General features: G+C 45.5%; 1 long non-coding RNA gene across 2 annotated transcripts; it reads left to right on the top strand.

Moving 5' to 3' along the window:
• Positions 1–16,492: 16,492 nt before the first annotated feature.
• Positions 16,493–17,863, top strand: LOC136482537 (uncharacterized). 2 transcript variants are annotated; one of them, XR_010765114.1, is made up of 3 exons: positions 16,493–16,627; positions 16,748–17,229; positions 17,352–17,863. It is a non-coding gene; the product is annotated as an uncharacterized lncRNA (long non-coding RNA). The 2 variants fall into 2 exon arrangements; XR_010765113.1 differs by having other exon boundaries at positions 16,748–17,863.
• The last annotated feature ends 2,184 nt before the right edge of the window (positions 17,864–20,047 follow it).

The following is a 20,047-nucleotide window of genomic DNA, read 5'->3' as shown; positions in this document are numbered from 1 at the left end:
GGTAGAGAACTTCGATGAAGACAAGGCCAATGAAGTACGGGAGCTAGAAGTGAATAGTGCAGAAGAGAAGCGGCTTGATTCTTGTGTACGTACAGCCAAATAGCTTGCTGTGTTGCGCAGGTACTACAACAAGAACATCAAGGAGTGTTTCTTCGTGGTTGGGGACCTAGTCTTGAAGTGGAAGACGAATCAGGCTGGCGTCCACAAACTCGCAACCCCATGGGAAGGGCCCTTCTTGATCAAGGAGGTCACACGCCCTACATCTTATAGGTTAGCTCACCTAGACGGTATAGACATACCCAATTCATGGCACATCGACAAGCTTAGGCGTTTCTATGCTTAACTACTAAGATATGTACCCCTATTGTACTTTCGATTTATTTCAATAAAGCTATTATGATTTCTCCGACCACTCTAATGTGTCACTTCGAAGTCTTTTGTTATTCTAACTCTACCAATCAAAACCGACCACCATTCCTTCTCGGGTTCTCGGAGCAGGCCATGTCTCCGGTTCCTCCCAACGCGTGCATGGGATCTGCTCTCTACGCTATGGGTGATCGGCAGGTGCTCTCTAGTTTGACTTGTGTGTTTCTACGTGTGCACAAGCTACGCACCTTACACTCCGACCACAAGACAAACCAAGGCCATACAAACCTTTCAGGATGACATGTCGACTAAACTGGTACAACTAAATAGAATGCCAACACGTTCTAACTTAGTTACATCAACATGATATCCGAGCTTAAACATGATTTCTACAAAACAAACAAGCTTATGTTGATATACAGTTACGTTATTACAAGCTTGCCTGAAAAGGTCCAAGTTTACAATAACACAACTACATCTTCTTCTACAGCTCTAGCCTATACTATTGGTTGGTCGGGGCACGCGGCACCTGCTGCTCGCCGGGCCTGACATCGTGCAAGGGTCTCGGGGACTCTGGCACTGATCGAGCTGAAGAAGATGGCCCCACCGATGCCTGGCTGGTCGAGACCGCAGGCTTCGCCGGTTGGCTTGAAAATGATGGCGCTCCCAGCTGACTTGTTGACGGCGTTCCTTGTATGGGTGGTGTCGCACCTCCACACAGGTTAATATCGCCAATTATTTTTGCCGACAAGTCCAGCTGGGTCATCCGTAGCTCCTCGGCCTTGTCTGGATCTACCTCCTTTGGGTATCCAGCCTCTAGGTGCTTGAGATTGATCAAGGGGTAGTGAGCACGTACCATGCTTAGCACATGTGCGCCTGCGTACTCTCCCGCCTCCTTCACGAACTCCTGGAACCATCCCCATGCCTTTTGGCATCTCTCGATCAATCCCAGCTGCGGCGTTCTTGGCACATCTTCTGCTAGCGCCGGATCGATGAGGTTAAGGACCGGCAAAATGCCCTTTGCCACCTACTGGCACCGGCTTCTCTAGGTGTCATGGTCTTTGGTGATCTCTTGGCATTGCGCCTTCCAGCCGTCACAATCTTTCATCACGGCCTCCAGATGCTTCTTTGCATTGATTTTTATAACTGCAAACCGCACATGCTGTTAAGACACTATACTACGCCAAACTACGGTAGGCAACAAAAATGAGCAAAGGTGGTTGGACAACTTACCTTTCAGCTCCTCTGTCATCTTGGTCGTGTGGTCTCAAAGCTGCGACTGGTCTTGCGCCAGTTTTCTGTTGTCCTCGTTTAGGCGATCACACTCCCCGACCACACGATTGTTCTCCTCTCGGAGACGGATCACTTTAGCTTCTAAGCCTGCACTATAGCTATTACTACCAACAACACAGCAGCACTTGTCAGTAGTAGGTATGATAAAATGGCTACTTACTTGTTCTTTCCCGCTCTTTATTACTGAGCTGGATGACCAGGTTCTGGTTCTGGGACTCTTGCAATGTCTTTTCATGATTGGCGGCTTCAAGTCACTGGCGTAAGCGTTCCACCTCCACTGTCAGCTCCTTGTTGCTTGCAGCGATCCCCTCAATCTGGTCGAAGCATCTCTTGCGGTACCTTGTGGTCTTCATTAAGTCCTGTGTGCAGATAGCTAAGTAAGACAGCTACAACTAGACAGCAAGATCAGGGGGTGAAGCGAAGCTTACCTGCACCTCCATCACAAGCTGTTTCGCCGCCCGTTCAACTTTCTTGGTTTCTTCGACCTCTGGGATTTCCTCATGGACAACCCATTGGTCGTTCCGCCAACACGACACATACACATGTTGTCGCTTGTCTTGCGGATGGCCCAGGACCTCTTCCACTTCGTCCTCTTCGGGCTCTTCTTTGGGTCCCGGTGCTGGTCCGGCGTCAGCAGCATCTGTGATCACCACAGCCTTCCCACGGGCTGCAGCGTCGATAAACGTGGTCTGTGCTCTCACCTCCAGCCACAACTCCTCGGTCTGCTCTGTTACCCTCGACGCTGAGGTGTTGCCCTCAGCAGGTTTAGCTCTCAGGGCACTTGTGCCCGGTTCGACTGTTCCCTCGACCACCTGCTCGGTGACTGTTGTCTGACTGTTTGCTTGCTGAGGCCCCAACGGATCTTTTACTATGGTTTCCTTGGTGGTCAGCTGCTGGGCAGTCTGCTCTGCACTTATTGGCGGCGCCACGCCACTTCTGGCTAGCTGGTCTGGACTTTCGGTGGACGCCGAGCTAGTACATCCGAGATAAGTTCAGAAAGCAACCATATTAAATGCAAATTGCTAACTTATAATAAGGTTACAAATACTTACATGTTGGAAGCGCGGAATGATGTGGAGAAGGCACGTCTCTTCGGCCGTACTTGCTCCACGTGTTGTGCGGGTGACTCCTAGTCTCTTTCTACATCCAGCACTATTGCTGGGCCTTAGTGCTCGACCCCTCCGCCGCTTGTCCTTCGTGCTGCAGTGGTCGGTGGTGTGCTCGGTTGAGTTGTCGCTTCTGTCGCCGGTCACGTTCCTTGCCTAGGTACTCCTGAGGTCGACCCTGCTGCATCCTTCACCGCCGTCGGTGATGTGGGTCCCATAGGCATGGAGGAGACACCTTGCTCCATCGACTCCAGTTGCTCCCTCCTCTTTCGAGGGACAAGTCGAAAGGTGTCTGCATCCTCTCCCTCCTCTGCGTCATCGTCCGACCAAGCAAAAATCGCCTGTCGACGCTTGCTAGCCGGGTTCTCCTCTGGGCCCCCTTGGGCTCATTGATATTTAGCACTCCCCCCCCCGGTGAGCAGGGTGGTTGCTGATCTCTCCTTCGACTGTTTGGGGGCAGCCGGCCACTTACCAGCGGCTAAGGCCACTGCCTCCCCTCCAGCTCCAAGCACCACCTAGTCGACGTCCTCGTCCTCGATTTCGACGCTGGTCTGGGTGGTGGGACCAGCTCCTTGTGGCCACTCCACTCCAGGGGGTGGCGACACAAACACTGTCGCTCTATCCCGACCATTAACCTGGGTAACAAAAATGAGTGAACACAGTAAGTTTCCACTTATCCTACCACAATATAAGACTACGGGTACAAGGCAAGACGAGTTACCTTTGGGGGAGGTCGGGCAAGCTTGAAAGCATGCTCGATGTCACTCAATCTAGCATAATTTGGATCGGCTAAGTGAAATAGCTCGCCAATTCTGGCTTTGACTTCGATTTTGTCAAGCACCCCCTGCCTCGCCCTCGTTGGGTCCGCACTCCCTTGATACTCATAGCCAGGATGTACTCTCCTCTGGCAGGGCTAGATCCGTCGGCTGATGAAGCTCCCGACAACGCTTGGACCATCCAGTTTTTTCCACGGGATCATTCCAAATATTTCTAGAATCTATTCCAGGTGCTCGGGGTTCTCCGACCAGCTTGTCCTCTTCTTCGGAATGTAGCCCACGTCGCACAGCGTGATCGTGTTCGGCTCTTCGCGGATGTAGAACCATTTCTTGTACTAGTCGTCGAGCGACGTGTTCCATGGGCAGTGCAGGTACTGGGCTTCCATACCGTCACGGAGGTTGAGGTACACACCCCCGGCTATCTTTGAACCACCGTTTCCTTTCTTCCGCAGACAGAAAAGATGGCGGAAAAAATCGAAATGGGGCTGGAAGCCGCCATATGCTTCGGAGAGATGTATAAAAGTGGCGACAAGGAGGATCGAGTTGGGATGCAGATTGCAAATCCCAATCTCGTAGTAAAGACATAGCCCCTGAAGAAACGGATGTATTGAAACCCCAAATCCCTGTTTAAAGAAATCCTCGAACACCACGATCTCACCTGGTTGTGGATCGGGGTGCCCCTCGCCCTCCGGCGCACGCCATCCTGTGAGCTCCTTGTTGTGGAGTACCCCCATGGTGACGAGGTCTTCAATGGTCTGCTCGTTGCTTTTTGATTTCCACCACTCCTTCGCCATGACCCCTGCTTTCTTCTGCGCATCACCTTTCGCCATGGCTCCGGCCTTGCAGGTGAATGGGGAAATGACGGCGGATTGATTGGTGGCGATTTCAGATGTATTAGGGTTGGCGAGAGGAAGACGAAAGCTACAGTTGCGAATGGCATTGGGGTTCAGTAACTAGTAACTGGCCTATCATATACCGTATTTAACCCAAGAGTTATGCCGCTTCGTCTACCCGGGATTCTTGGGGGACGTGCGCACGCGCCGTAGACGGTTGTTTTCACACCCTCGAGATCTACGCCAATATATGCACCTCTTCGTTGCCAGTGCGGGAGGACCCATGCTGACGCACCTACTAACAGGTGTCACGCAACTGTTTGCTTGACAAGACAAAAAGGCAGTATGACGTGCTATGCCCGTCTACTTTTTTTTTGACCAGACGTGTCAGACTGGACTTGACAGAACAAGTAAATAAATAAATACATAAAATGATAGTACAAGTGACATATGGTTTTTTGCCACACCTTTTGTGCCCGGGGACTGTCCAGACCACCATCGCGCTCGGGAACTGTCTGGACCACCATCGTGCTTGGGAACTGTCCAGACCACCATCGTGCTCGGGAACTGTCTAGACCACCATCGTGCTCGGGGACTACTCCGACAACTCTCCGACCATTGCTCGGAGACCGCTCTCCTCGGCTACATGTGATTTGTACTCACTTACAATTGAGAGGCATTTATTTTTTCACACTTAGACCTTGCTACAAGGCTGATACCTCGCCTTCCAGCAAGCTCGGGGACTACATCGGTACAATGCACCTGTCGGTGCATCTCGTATCGCTTGTACGACGATTGGATTCTCAACTTAATTGGGAATTCTTTTTATACCCTGGCACCACGTGCCTGCGTCACCTACTACCAGGCTCAGGGACTAAGTGGGCACACTTCACCTTGCGGTGAATATGCTTATTTTATCGACCCCTACGCTCTGACCGTTGGTCATAACTACTACTGTGCAAGGGTCACTTACATTTCTTTTCAGAAATACAAGTGGGCACACTTGATCAGGAAAGAAATCTTTTTCTTTTTTGTTTTGAGCACCATGCATTCTTCGGACAACCGGAATCTTCGGCTATAATCGTGGTCTATTGCTCTCTGTTCTGACCAGAATACTGGCACGTTCGCTTGGTCAATGTTTCAACCAATTGGAGATGGCATGAAAACGGATCGCATTAGCCGAAGGAGATCGAACGGCGTGTCGCAGCATAATATATGGTGCTCGGGGACTAGCTGTGGGGGTATTAACCCCTATACCCTTACGGCTAGGCATAGGCCGGCCCGGACCACGGGGTCTAGCCCACTAGAAGACGACGCGTGGCCCGGCCAATCTGCTCGGAGTCCCGCGCAAGGAATCAAGGCAGACTTAGAGATCAAGCAAGATCCTGGTCGGTTAGAATAGGAATCCTTATCCGACCACCTATGGCAATTGTAACTGGTTAGGATTAGTTTCCAGATCTGTAACCCTGCTCCCCAGACTATATAAGGCGGGCAGGGGACCCCTCTCAAAACATCTCTCATTGACATACAATAATACAATCAAACGCAGGACATAGGTATTACGCCTTCACAGCGGCCGAACCTGGATAAAACTTCGTGTCTGTCTTGCGTCACCATCTTGTTTGTAGCTTGCGCATCTGTCTGCCGATAATCTACTACCTTGGGCATACCCCTAGGTAGACTGCCGACCATATTTCGTCGACAATCTGCTATTGTAAAAAATAGTCTAAAGTAGCCCCAAATATTCATTTAAACTACGTATGTTATTATGAAAATAACCTAAGTAAATTTGAATACAAGTTACATAGCTACACCATTTTTGAAGCTAGTCTGTTGTGAAAACAATATACTATGAATTATTTATTATGTCTATTGTATTAGAAAATAAGTAAAGAGAAAAACACAATTCAGCATAAATAATTTTTAATAGTTAGCGGTATTAAACAAAATTTAATATTTTCCTCCTCTTATGTTTCTTCTTCTTCTCTTTGTCTTTGTGGGGTTGTTTTCGTTTTTGGCTACCCTCTCACTAGCCTTTTGTTTGGTTTTTGTTTTCTTATGATTATGTTTTCTAAGATTCTAACCTATCCTAGAGTACAAACTGATGGATTAGTGTCGGATTAGCGTCCTAACATTTGCCCCAATTCTTTTATTCTTTTTAGTATTGCCTATCCAATGTTCTAGTTTGTCGGCTTAAAGACCCTCGGTATGCCCAAATTGTGGCCCCGGCCCTGCTTGTCGTGGTAACCTACCCATAACACTGGTACGCACAGCTGCGAGCTTGCCGTCAGCCTCGGGTTCTGCTTTTTGCTCCGAGCTTTCCAGCCAAGATTTCTACGTTTAGTCACCGTCGACTTTGACTCCAGTTGGTCTTACGGATGAATAATTCTGGCCCATGTCTGATGCGTTCCTAGAGGTGTCTATGTATCAATTAATTCTGGCGGTCTCCGAGATGTGATACATGCATATGTTGACCTCAGTGCTTGTTGCCCTCTACTCCAAATTAAGTCTTCAAAGTCTTCCTGTGTGCATATCACTCATCACAAATTTCCACGATGTCGCTCTCAAATATTTTACCACTCTTGTTGGTGTTGGTCACAGCCCTGCAACCGTTTTTTCTCAAATAAACCGGAGGATTACATATCGTTACATTAAGAAGCTATCAATCCTACAGCTAGTTCAACCTCACCAGGTTCTGATTTCCTCTGCACTTGCAAAACTGATGTACAGGGACATTCTGACTCCTATATGTATTTATAGTATTTTGCTTTTCTTTCCTATTGAGCATGAAGGACAGTCGATTCTACAAGTTGCTTTGATAAATCCTAATGGCAGTACAGATGGTCAGTTCTGCAGTGGCCCAGACCGGAGAACTGACAATCTCTGCTGCCATTAGGATTGATCAACAAGCAACCCCCGTAGAATCGGCTGTCCCTGTATGGGAAAGAAAGAAAACTATTCAATACGTGTATATGGGTCAGTTTAAAATCTAATATGATCGATCTTGTAAAGTTAAGTGCAGATGAAATGCAACCTGGCGTGGTTGAACACTTAAACTAGCTTTAGGTTCGCACCACCGAGAAGTCGTACCAGTAGTGGACACCATAGTAACACACACAAGAGTCTGTGAGTCTATCCTTCCCGGCGGCCATACGCTACATATAGAGAGGTACTCCGTACTTCATTGGTTAGAGGGGCATCCTCAAGGAAATTTGTCAAGAGTGATGCACACAGGACTTTGAGGAGGGGGGGCAAAGCAGTGAGGATGTGTCGGCCCCTCATTTTAAGAGTCCTAGGTGCATCTGTACTTGCGCCAGGATCACACACAAGTACGCACAAGTTAACAAAAATGGCACACAGAAATATAATGAAAAGTTCCGAGCTTTATTGATATCTAGAAAATAGGGTCTTACAACAGTGGCCCAAAGGGCATATTTATAGGTTACATTACTAGCAGAAGACTACTGCCATGAAGCGGCATTTTATTACATCATTGTGGTCTCTAGTACGATAGTGTTATACAGTGTAGCGATATCCTAATCCACAGGCAAGCTCGAGCGTGGTCGAAACCCTAGCTTCGCTGTCTTCTTCCTACAATCGTAAACCTTGCGTCACTCCTAGTCCTCGTGGTGCGCTTCCTCGTTGAAGTCTTGGTCCTCCTCGGTGCCGAAGTCTGTGAGTCAACAACGGTTGAGTACATACGTACTCAGCATGCGCTATCTAACAATAGGGTGGAAATAGAAGTGGTGTGGTGATCATAATTAAGGGTTGAGTCCTAGCAAAGTATTACCACTCGCACTAGTTCCTGGGTTAGTGTCAAGTTGCATTACCAGTTCCATTACACATAAAAGTAAATCCAATCATAGTATCCCATCCTAGCATCTGTCCATTCCAAGGACGTGGCTATTCAAATAGGTTTAATGAACTATGCAGAGGTGTACAAATTTCTCCACACAATAGGCGCAATCCCTTCCGTGATCAGCAAATAGAATAGGCCTAACGAAACCCCGTACCTGAAAGTACACGACCTTAAATTTCCATATAACTCTACCACGGCTTCTCAGGGGTTGGAAAACACACTAATCTCGGGAGGATACCTAATTGCCCCATCTCATAATCCCGGATGATACCACATCATCCCATCATACAATCTCGGACGATACCAAATCATCCCAAATAACAGTGCCGATGATACCTAATCATCAATATAAACAATAATATAGGCTCGAACGTGGCCAAAAATCCAAGGGCCAAACATGGACGATCACATAGTAACCACATCAACCGAGCCACGGAAGATCACATAGCATCCGTGCCTTCTCCTCATATTCCGCTGCCTACACTGGCCTCCTAGTAGAAATTATACTTCTATCTAACGAGGTGTGAGGTCAAGTCTACCCATATTAGACGTGTGGCTGTACGTAATATCTCACTAGGCGAGAGGGACTACGATCCGGTCCTTATGTGACCGAGGCGAGTATCTCCCACAGGAACCCTCTCCAGGCGATCCTGCCAAGATAACTTATCCCACATAAGTTACCTCCACTCGCCCCTTGTCGGGGTTTAGTTTCATGTTTAAAAAGTTTTAAGTTCCACAAATTATTATCCCTAAGTTCGTTCATATCATGGAGCTCGAAAAATAAAAAGATAACCATTTATCTTAACATAAACCATATAATAATACCCGAGCTCATATTCTAGGATAATAATTAATCAAGTTTATGCATTTGATAATAATTAAAGCAAGGTGGTAGAAGGGAGGGGAGCTAGGACTTGCCTTCGCTGTTGTCTCCTTCCGGCACATCTCCGTAGTCCGGGTCCTCTTTCTCCTAGTAGTCACCATCGTCTATCGGCATAGCTATCGAATAAGACTAGCGCCAAACATAAAATAAAAGGACAAAGCAAACAAAGAACATTATGGTGGTACCAGGTGAATGCATAGAGCTAGATTTTAGATGAATTTTAGAAGTGGTTTCATGGAAAACGAAGTTATGATGCAAAACTTATCTATTTTACAAGTTTAACCTATAGTTAATTAACTAGGTGGAATTCTACATGTATTTCTGGTGCATTAAAATATGTGCAAACTACATGACTAATTTTCTTATTGCATCTAGTTTATTTACAAATTTTCTGGGAGTTTTTCTAAGTCAGGAAAATAGATTTCTAACACTCTGCACTCTGTGTACATTACCCGGGTGCACCTAGCATTTTGTATAGTGTACCAGCGCTCTGTGTGTGGCATGTGTGACTGATTGGTGGGGCCGTGGTGATGATGTCGTTATGGCCGCGGGCCCACTTGTCAGAAAAAGAGAGAGGGGAGAGGAGGGTAACGGTTGGGTATGGCCGTTACGGAAACGGTGTCACCGTCCAGTCCCACTTGTAAGTGAAAGGGAGAGAGAGAGAGGGAGGCAATAGCGGCCAAACGGCTGCCGTCGCGGCGCCAAAGAATAGGGGAGGGGGCTCGGGTTCATCGGAGCGGTTCATGCTGGCAAGGCTGAGCCCTAGTGCAGGTGGTGAGGTGGTGGACGAGGCTTGGGAGGCCAAGCCACGGGCGTTCGTGGTGATCTGGCTGCTGGGGAATTACTGTGGTGGCGGCTCGCTGGAGGAAACACGGCGGCGCCGAGCGGTGGACTTGGCCTTAGAGGCCCAAATCCGTCTAGTTAGCTACGTGTACGTGGGTGCGGGTGAGTGGCGAGTGCAATGGTCACAGTGTGGTGCTTAGCCGAGCCTTGCCGGTGGCGATTGCCGGTCATGGTGACCCAGCGGAGCAAGGTACTCCATGGTAGCGTAACACAGAGCGAAAGACGATCATTTAGCTACGGCAGAAGGAAAAGGGGAGGCTCTAGGACTCACCTGGCTCACCAATTGGCTTGGGATGCAACAGAGAAGGAGAAGGAGGGAGCGGCTCCAAGGGCGATAGCGACTCCCAATTTGGGGAAGACGAGACTGAGCTTAGAATGGAAGTGGAGAAGAGGAATGGAGGGGGAGATGGGGTGGTCTAGCTCCTAGCGGAGCTCAGAGTGGGGAGGGTGAGGTTGGAGCGTCACCAGCCGAGCCTATTTATAGGCCGGCAATGGCTATTCGGCCGGCGAGATATTTTCTCGCCGCGCGCTCCACCATTGCACGCGCTCGAGTTCAAAATGGCTAGGTCGGTTCGCCATAGTGCGGCCTCATCCAATGCGCGGCAGGGTTTCTTGGCGGCTACCAAAGTGGCGCTGGCGAGGAGCGGCCATGACACCGCGTGTCGATGGCGGCATAGTGAGGGAGAGACGGAAAGGGAGGAGCGTCTGTGGGGCCAAGGGGGTTCGCGAGAGTGCGGTCGGTCTTATCCACTCAATGCTGGGCGGAGCGGGGCGTGGTGCTCGCGGTGAGGTCGAGGCGACGCCGCGGGACGCGGTATTCCCATCATCGCGAGGTCGATGACGATGAGACTGGCGGGCCCAGTCCGTCAGCGAGTGAGAGAGTGGGGGGAGGGCGCGGGCACGTTGCGCGCTGGACCAGGGTGCAAAGTCGGGCCGACTGGTTGCGGAGGGAAGGAAGAGGGAGGAGGGAAGGCTGCTGCTGCCGCAGGCCGAGAAAGGGAGGGAGGGAGGAATGAACCCAAGTGGCATTTTTCATTTTCCATTTCTTTTTCTATTTCCCAGATTTGCTATGCATTTGTTTGAATGATTTTTGAATTCAAATTTGAATATGGAAGTATGCAAGGTGTACCACCATATGTTCATCAAGCAAGCAAACAAGTGATCACACAATTCCACACATCACATTTTATTCATAAGTGAACCTATTTATATTAATCTAATATCTATGCTATTGGTATGTATTACTTCCTATGCAAAGTTTTTTAAAAAGTTCAAATTTTAGTGATTTTTAAATTAGGTCAAAATTCAGGTTGTTATAGGATGTGAGGTTGAATGAACGCGTTAGGTGTTGGCTCTGGGCAGCATGTGCCATCGTGCGCAAGAATTCGACGCAGCACGCACTGCAGGACCAAATTGTCAAGTCGATTGTGGATTGAACTTAGAAATTCTACAAGAGGGACAATGAAAGCTGTGACCAGTGAGCCCATGATATACTTGTGGAGGCAAAGCAGAATTCGGAGATGACATCAGCTTTATACCAGTGTCCGGGGCAGGTTTACCACGGTACAATTGCAACAGATAACCAGCGACAAACAAATAGGGTAGATAGCTATTTTTTTTATTATATTTCTATATGGATTCAGCTTTATTTACTCATTTGATTTTAACATTATTTTCCTAACGTGCCGCATCAATGCATCATCAATTTATTCTATTTTATGTTGAACTAGAAGATATCGCGTAGAAACAGGGATTGTGAATGATTTGGAGTAAAATTAGACTGCATATAATGATGTGAACAGCTAAATCTATGTTAGTGGATGATTTGTCACACTGACGTGGATAACATAAATGCATGTGCTTGTAGTCTCACCACCTTTCTGAGATTTTTGTTAAAGCAGTTTACTTGCTGAGATTTTTATATCTCACCCCCTTTCTATCTTTCCAGACACTCAAGTGGCTTTTGCTTGAATGGTGGGAATCTAGCAACACACTCAACACATCCATGTCAGCTTTTAGTGTAAAATCTCGTGGTGTATGATAATAATAATAGTACTAGAACATAGAGTCCTTGTTTATTGGTTAACCTTAACTTTGGCTTGTACTTGTTGTTGGGAAGTTTTTCGATGCTTACCCGCTCACTAGAATTCTAGACTTTGTTCGACGCTTACCTGCTCATTAGGATACTATATCTTGTTGGTTGAGCTTTATTTATATCTCTCTATATGTTGTTGCTTCCGTGTTGCTCTTGTTTTAAGGGGAGATGCTGCCAAAATTGTTGTTGACCACTCCAGTTTCCAACTCTTGTGGTGGCATATCAGGTAGTGAGGTTTTGGGGTGTTACACCTAGCTTCTTGGAGCAGTCGAAGGCGGGCTCCCATATGTTGGTGTGGTCGGGGGCAAGGTCCTAGTTGCTCGCTGATGCCACTTCAAACAAATTTTTGGTATAGTAAATGGGCTATTAAGGAGAAGAAAGAATGCTATAGACGCTTGTACCGTGATAGGAGTGTGGACAACATAGAGAAGTACAAGGTGATAAAGAAGACTGCAAAGCGAGCTAGGAGTGTGGAAAAGGGTAGAGCGTACGGGGATCTTTACCAACATTTGAGTACGAAGGAAGGAGAGAAGGACTTTTATAGGATGGCTAGGGTTCGTGAGAGAAAGACAAGGGACTTCAACCAAGTTAAGTGCATTAAGGATGAAAGGGAGTGTCTCTTGGTGAAGGAGGATGAGATCCGACATCGATGGCAAGAGTATTTTGACAAATTGTTCAATGGTGAGAATATGGACACAACCTTTTAGTTGGATGACTCTTTTGATGACACCAATAGGCGCTTTATGCGGAGAATCCAAGAATCTGAGGTCAGAGAGGCGTTGAAAAGGATGAAAGGAGGTAAGGCGATGTGATCCGATGGTATCCCAATCCAGGTGTGGAGATGCCTCGGGGACATAGCTATAGTATGGCTAACCAAGCTATTCAACCATATTTTTTGATCGAACAAGATGCCTGACGAGTGGAGGAGAAGTATATTGGTACCGATCTACAAGAATAAAGGGGATATTCAAAGTTGTACTAATTACCGGGGAATTAAGTTGATGAGCCATACTATGAAGCTATGAGAGAGAGTTATTGAGCATCGCTTGAGAGCAATAACGCGGGTCTCTATGAACTAATTTGGTTTCATGCCCGGAAGGTCAACCATGGAAGCCATTTTCTTAATAAGACAAGTTATGGAGCGGTATAGGGAGAAGAAGAAGGACCTACACATAGTTTTTATTGACTTGGAGAAGGCTTATGATAAAATACCAAGGAATGTTATGTGGTGGGCTTTGGACAAACATAAAGTCCCAACAAAGTACGTCGGGCTCATTAAGGACATGTACAACAATATTGTGACTAGTGTTCGAACAAGTGATGGAGACACGGATGACTTCCCTATTAGGATAGGACTCCATGAAGGGTCAGCTTTGAGCCCTTATCTGTTTGCCTTAGTGATGGATTAGGTCACAAGGGACATACAAGGGGACATCCCTTGGTGTATGCTTTTTGCGGATGATGTAGTGCTAGATGATGAAAGCCGGACAGGAGTGAATCAGAAACTAGAGTTATGGTGGGAGACTTTGGAGTCCAAAGGTTTTAGACTCAGTAGAACTAAAACTGAGTATATGAGATGTGACTTTGGCACTACTACTCGGGAGGATGATGATATTAGTTTGGAAGGTCAAGTATTGCATAGGAAGGATACCTTTCGATATTTAGGATCAATGCTACAGAGAGACGGGGATATTGATGAAGATGTTAGCCATAGAATCAAAGTAGGGTGGATGAAGTGGCGCCAAGCATTTGGTGTCCTATGTGACAAAAAGGGTACCACAGAAGCTAAAAGACAAGTTTTATAGGACGGCGATTAGGCCTGCTATGTTGTAAGGTGCAGAATGTTGGCCTACGAAAAGACGACATGTTCAACAGATTAGTGTCGCGGAAATGAGTATGTTGCGTTGGATTTGCGGTCATACAAGAAGACATCGAGTTCGGAACGATGATATACATGATAAATTAGGGTAGCACCAATTGAAGAAAAGCTTGTCCAACACCGGTTGAGATGGTTTGGACATGTCCAACGGAGACCTCCAGAGGCACCGGTGCGTAGTGGAATCGTAAGCCAGGATAGTAACGTGAAGAGAGGTAGAGGAAGACGGAAGTTGACTTGGGTAGAGGCAATAAAAGGAGACTTGAAAGGATGGAATATACGCAAAGATTTAGCCTTAGATAGGAGTTCTTGGAAAACAGCTATTCACGTGCCTGAACCTTGATTGCTTCTGCTGGGTTTCAACTCTAGCCTACCCCAACTTGTTTGGGACTTAAAGACTTTGTTGTTGTTGTTGTTGTAAATGATTTGAAATGGAAAAGCCATCAATTACAAATTTTTAGAACTCATCAAGATTTACAACTCTTATTTTTGTCATTTCTTCATTTGAATTTGATTCAAAATTTTGAATTTCAGATGAACTTCAGTTTTCTAGTATTTTTAATTTTTTCTCTTCGAAATTCATGTGAAATTTGTTAGTATTTAGTCATAGGTACTCCTATTATGTTATTGAGTTGGAGTGCAAGATTTGAGCCTGGCGAGACTGTGTTTGAGAAATTAAAAGCTGAGCAAACCTTGAGCACTTCATGGCAACATCAAGTTTCGGTGTCAAGCATTTGCTTCTACATTTTGAGCTTTGCTCTAGACGACTAGATATTTCCCGAGAGCTACAAAGATTGTGGTCCTTTCCCCCCAGTCTAGGCATTGTTCACGTTCTTTCACAATAAAAGCATGTTCTCATGTAATTTTGGACCATCCATAGATATTTATTTTAGATGGACAATGAGTGGCTTGTGTTATTGGTTCCTCTAATATTTTATTATTTTTTCTTCTATAAATTCATAGTGCCGTCCGTGCCTACTTGTTGCAGGTGTGCCGCTCCAGTCCAAATTGGGAAGACGTGGCTACTCAATCTTTCTACTATAAATAGTATGCTACATTAGTACTTCCTTCATCCCAAATTATAAGATGTTTTGACTTTTCTAGATACATAGTATTTGCTATGCACTTAAATGTACACTTTGTTTAGATATATAATTAAAATAACATATCTAAAAAAGCTAAAATGTATTGTAATTTGGAACGGGGGTAGTATATAATATAACTTCACTTATAGTGCAATGTTAGGTTACGCTTTTGTGGTTTTATGTGGCCTAGGTCCGAATCTTCTGTTGAACTGCTGGTTTTGGGTTTTATGTGGCCTAGATTCTAATGTTCAGTTGAACACCTTTATTTACTCTTGTTTTTGTGCATTTTCTCCGCGACGAAGTTATCGCGCGACGGGTTGCACATTTGAGTAATGCGCGACCCGTCTTCTTCTCCACCAGAACGCCTCCTTCCTTGTGCATCTGCCCACCGTCCCACCAGCCACCGCCATGCTGCAAAGCGGTAGAGTTTGGCCGAAGCTCCGCGGTGTCCTCCTTCTTCCCCTCCCCCCTCTCGCCGCTGCTATGGCCATGGGCACCCCCACGCCCCAACCTGGCCCGGCCACCTCCTACGCCGCCAAAACCATAATGTCACGGTCTCGCCGTCCCCACTGCCGGCCGGCCAGCCTCCCCCAAAAGCTTCTTCTAAGCCCACTGGTGAAAAGATCTACTAACCTTGAAACCCTAGCCGCCGCTGCGTCTTCTTCTCCGTCTCTAGTAGCCACCGCCGCGTCTTCTTCTCCGTCTCCTGTGGCTCGCGGGCGCGGGCGCGGGCACAGTCAGGCACGGACACGTGGGCCAGCCCGCGTAGCGTGGTCATGCCCCGGTGCGACGGGTCGCTTGATAGACTTTACGTTTTCTCTAGCATATGGGGAAGACTGCCCGTGTGGACACGTGGTTGATTTGAAGTCCAGCTCGGTTGGCGCTGCTGCGGAAGCGCAGGGCTGAACTGGTTGGAGCAGGCCCAAATGCTACCGCAGGCCAGAAATAGGGAAGGAGAGAATAAATATTTTTTCTTTTATATATAATATAGAACAGAGTTTTTGCTACTTTTCCAATTCCTTTTAAACTATTTAACTATCAAAACTTTCAACCTTTTATAAAATAATTTTGAAAATAAATTTAAACTATTTATGAAAACAGAGAGTTGGATAGATAAGTTACGAACTTTAGAGAACCGTTCCAATCTGGACCAAACCATTTTGATTATAAAACCAACACAAGCCAAACCGTTTGTTGGCTGAAATTGTTTTGCCCCATCCAATCAAGACCCAAAGGTAAAACAAAACCACATGATCCGGTTTCAATCCAAACCATTAGCAGCTTTATGTACATCAACCTCACTGTCACTGTTGCTTTCCCCCCTCTGCATCACCTAGCTGGTATGCACTCTATGTCGACCACAGTGTTTAATTTTGTATTCTACACAGAAGTCGTCCTGCGTCCGTGTCACTCGTCAAATTTCTGCAATGTCCCCCTCACAATTAAAGTACCTCTCTATATGTATATGATCACAATTCACAACTGCCTGGCTGAGCAGGCTAGATTCCCCAACCTTTTGTGTGTGCTGTCATGGTTTTAGACTGTCAAATGTCATAGTGCTGGTACCACTTTCTGTGACACTACAGCTAGTTCAAGTGTTCAACCACGCCAGGTATTGATTTCCTCTCCGCACTTGCACTTTACAAGATCGATCATAGATTTTAAGCTGTTGAACTGAGACGATCTGGCTCATATAAGTGTGGAATATTTTTCTTCCTTTCTCTGCATACAGGAGAACCGATTCTACATCAGGTTTGTTTGAACAATCTTAATGGCAGCAGAGATGGTCAGATCTGCAGTGGCCCAGGAGGCTGTCATCCAAATCTTATCAAGAATCAAGGAGGGTTGTCAGGATAAGTCAGATGCAAAGGAGCACATTGAGAGGATGGAGATGGCACACATCAAGATGGAGGCCGCCCTAGACACATCCAACAAGTGGAATGTCACCAGCGCACCACTGCTGCGTTGGCAGAGAAAGCTCAAGCGCGCCTCGCAGGAATGCGACAACACTCTGCGCAGCTGTAGGCAGCGCTTCCAAGAATAGGAAGAAGTACAGCAAGAGTTAAGGAGCTCATCCTTTCCGAAGAGAATCGCGCATACTGCCGTGTCGTATGTTTCGTTAATCTTTAGTCGCGGTAACGATGATGAGATGAGAGGATCCACTGCCACCTGGCGATTCGAACAGATTGCAGAAGGTGCGAACGAATTCTTGAGGTACGTGGAGCATGGTGGCACACCACGCAGATACACGTTTTTTGACCGCTACCGTTATTATTGAAAACTAATCCTTGCATCAACAATTGTCAAATCTTGTTGATTTCTTCGCAATATCACAGATCCTTAGCAAGGAAGATCAAATCGTGCAGCGCATATTCAATGCCTAAAGGATTTGATGTTACTAAGTGTGTGTCATCCGGGCATTAAGCTCTACAAGAGGAAGCTTGTCATGATGGAAAATTCAGATCGATTTCTATGTTGCCTGTTAGACAATCTCGCATGTTCCATTGGTGTGTATGTAAGTGTAAGCCTTGTTATGTAATTGCTTAAATTGTGGGGACTAAAAGGAAAAACTATAAATTGATATTAAATAAAAGAACACTAAAAGGATCGTTGCAGAATTTCCGAACTGGCTATTGATGGCTCTTCTCTGGCAAACCCTAAATCTCTAAAATCCTCTTGATCCTATTTATTCTTTTGTATGGTATCTAAACAGGGTTAAGTTTTTTTTTGAAGGGAAACAGGAGGGGTGCCCCCCCTACTGTGCTTTTATTGAATTTAAAAAAAAACAGAGTACAGATCTTACAAGGTGGCTCAAGAAACAAAAAAAAAGAAACAAAAAAAAAAGAAATGAAAAAATCTAAAGAATTACACATAAGCTTCTAGCTATTGGGTAAACAAAGGTGCTAAGCTGCTTTTTTGCTCGAAGAATAACTTGAGCAAATTCTCTCTTGAAGACTGATTTGCAGTGAGGAATTGAGGGCTGTACTTGCTTGATTGTAGCATCATTTCTAACAGTCCAGATAATTGCAATCTATTTCCATTGATTATTTTTTGTGCTTATGGTGCTAGGAAGCCAGAATTTTCTGGTCTTCCCACATATGGCGGGCTGTGGCTATCTTTTGTTCTTGTTGCTGCTGCGGCTATCTTTTGTCCTTGTTGCTGGTTGAGGTAGTTGACTCGGAATGGATCCAACCAAAAGGTTGATCTAGGGGCACTATAGTGGGAGTCAAGGTTGACTCCTCTAGTGTGACCCTTTTATAATTTTATATCCACATGACCATAAGAAATATACTAACTTTATTCTTTCTTTGTTTCCTGAACCGCTTGTAACTTATTTCTCACCTTCTTTTAATAAATATTTAGTATTCCCCGCTCTAGTTTGCCTCAAAAAATAAAGTAGACTAACTTATGGTGGGATATTGTTATTACGGGTGAATACACTCGGAGTAAACAATGTTCCGTCTCCGTCCAATTTCTGCATTCAACCCACGTGTATTTATTTATTGTCATCCTGACCAGTCATTTTTCTATTTTTTGCACATTTGAAATTGTGATGAAAATTTGGGGTCCATTAATTGCTTTTGGTGTCCCTCTAGACCTTCTATATATTCTACGTTTATTAGTCCACCGTCGACTAGACTGCTCGGTCCTGTGTATGGAATTGTAGTACACGATGACACTACGTAGAAAATGATTTTTAGCAATGGTTCGATTTTTTTGTAGGGGCGGATGGTGATGGAGCCGCCCCTATAGTGGCGTGCTCAGGTGTCCAGACACCAGCCGCCCCTACAAATGGAACAGCAGGGGCGGCTGGTGTTACGAGCCGCTCCTACAAATGGGGTCTGATTTGTAGGGGCGGCTCAATCACCAGCCGCCCCTGGAAATGCTATTTGTAGGGGCGGCTGGTGATTGAGCCGCCCCTAAAAATGGCCCCGTATTTATAGCTCCAGCCGCCCCTACAAATGCCCCCCATATAAAACAGAAGCGGCACCTTCTTCCTCCTCGGGTCACTCACTCCAACCTGTGAAAGAAAGGTGGGGAGGCCTTGGGCACCTCTCAAAAATTGCTCTACTAAGGGGGGAAGATTTTGGTCTCAAATCCTTTGGTGGAGAGGTTGTAGAAGGTAAGAAAATGCTATTCCACACTTTTTTTTGAAGTTTTAATAGTTGGTTAGTGAGTAATTAGAGTTTTGTTTTTCTCTCTCTTCTATGGTGCTTGAGCTATTTATGAGCAAATTAGACCCAACTTTTAAATGTACTAGGGTAAATTAGGGAGGGGAACAAGATCATACCCTTATTTGGTCCATGTTTCTTGATTTTAGTGAACCATTAGTTAGTTTTATGGATGTTTCATGTGCATGTGATCTAGATCTAGGGTTTGATTTTTTTATTAATTTTGTTTTTGTAAATTTATGTTTGATAAAATTGGACTAGGGTTTGTATGAAAGATATTGGGTAAAGTATAATTATTGCTAATTGTTGTCTTTGAAATTGTTTATTGTAATCAATAAATATGTATTTTAATTATTTGTGGATAAATGGGCCATTAATTAATTTTCCTCTACCATGGTGTGTTTGTATGCTTCATGTAATTATATTAGTTTTATATTCATATATATCTGAGGTATATACAATTATTCTCAAATAATTATTACTTTGATTCATTTTTATATATATCTGAATAAGTAGTCCTTTAATGTTTGTTTTGTTGTTGTTGTAAAAGATGGAGTACAAGAACTCTTGGATGTATGGTTCGTTAAGATTCAAGGCAGGTTTCCGTGAAGAGGTGGATAAATTTATTGAAGCTGCAACGAAGCATGCAACGACATTGAAAGAGAATAAGGATACAATTATTTGGCCCTGTAAAGATTGCAAGAACCGTATGGCATGGACAGATGTGACTATCATCAGATCACATTTGATTATGCGAGGATTTATTGAGGACTACACAGTGTGGATTCATCATGGTGAAACGGTTATTGTTAACGACGAGGATGAGGAGGAATACGACGACGAAACCATAGAATGCCTGT

Source organism: Miscanthus floridulus, chromosome 9, assembly GCF_019320115.1.
Source record: "Miscanthus floridulus cultivar M001 chromosome 9, ASM1932011v1, whole genome shotgun sequence".
NCBI lineage: Eukaryota > Viridiplantae > Streptophyta > Magnoliopsida > Poales > Poaceae > Miscanthus > Miscanthus floridulus.
The sequence above is the reverse complement of the archived record's forward strand: the minus strand, read 5'-3'. Positions and strand labels throughout refer to the sequence as shown.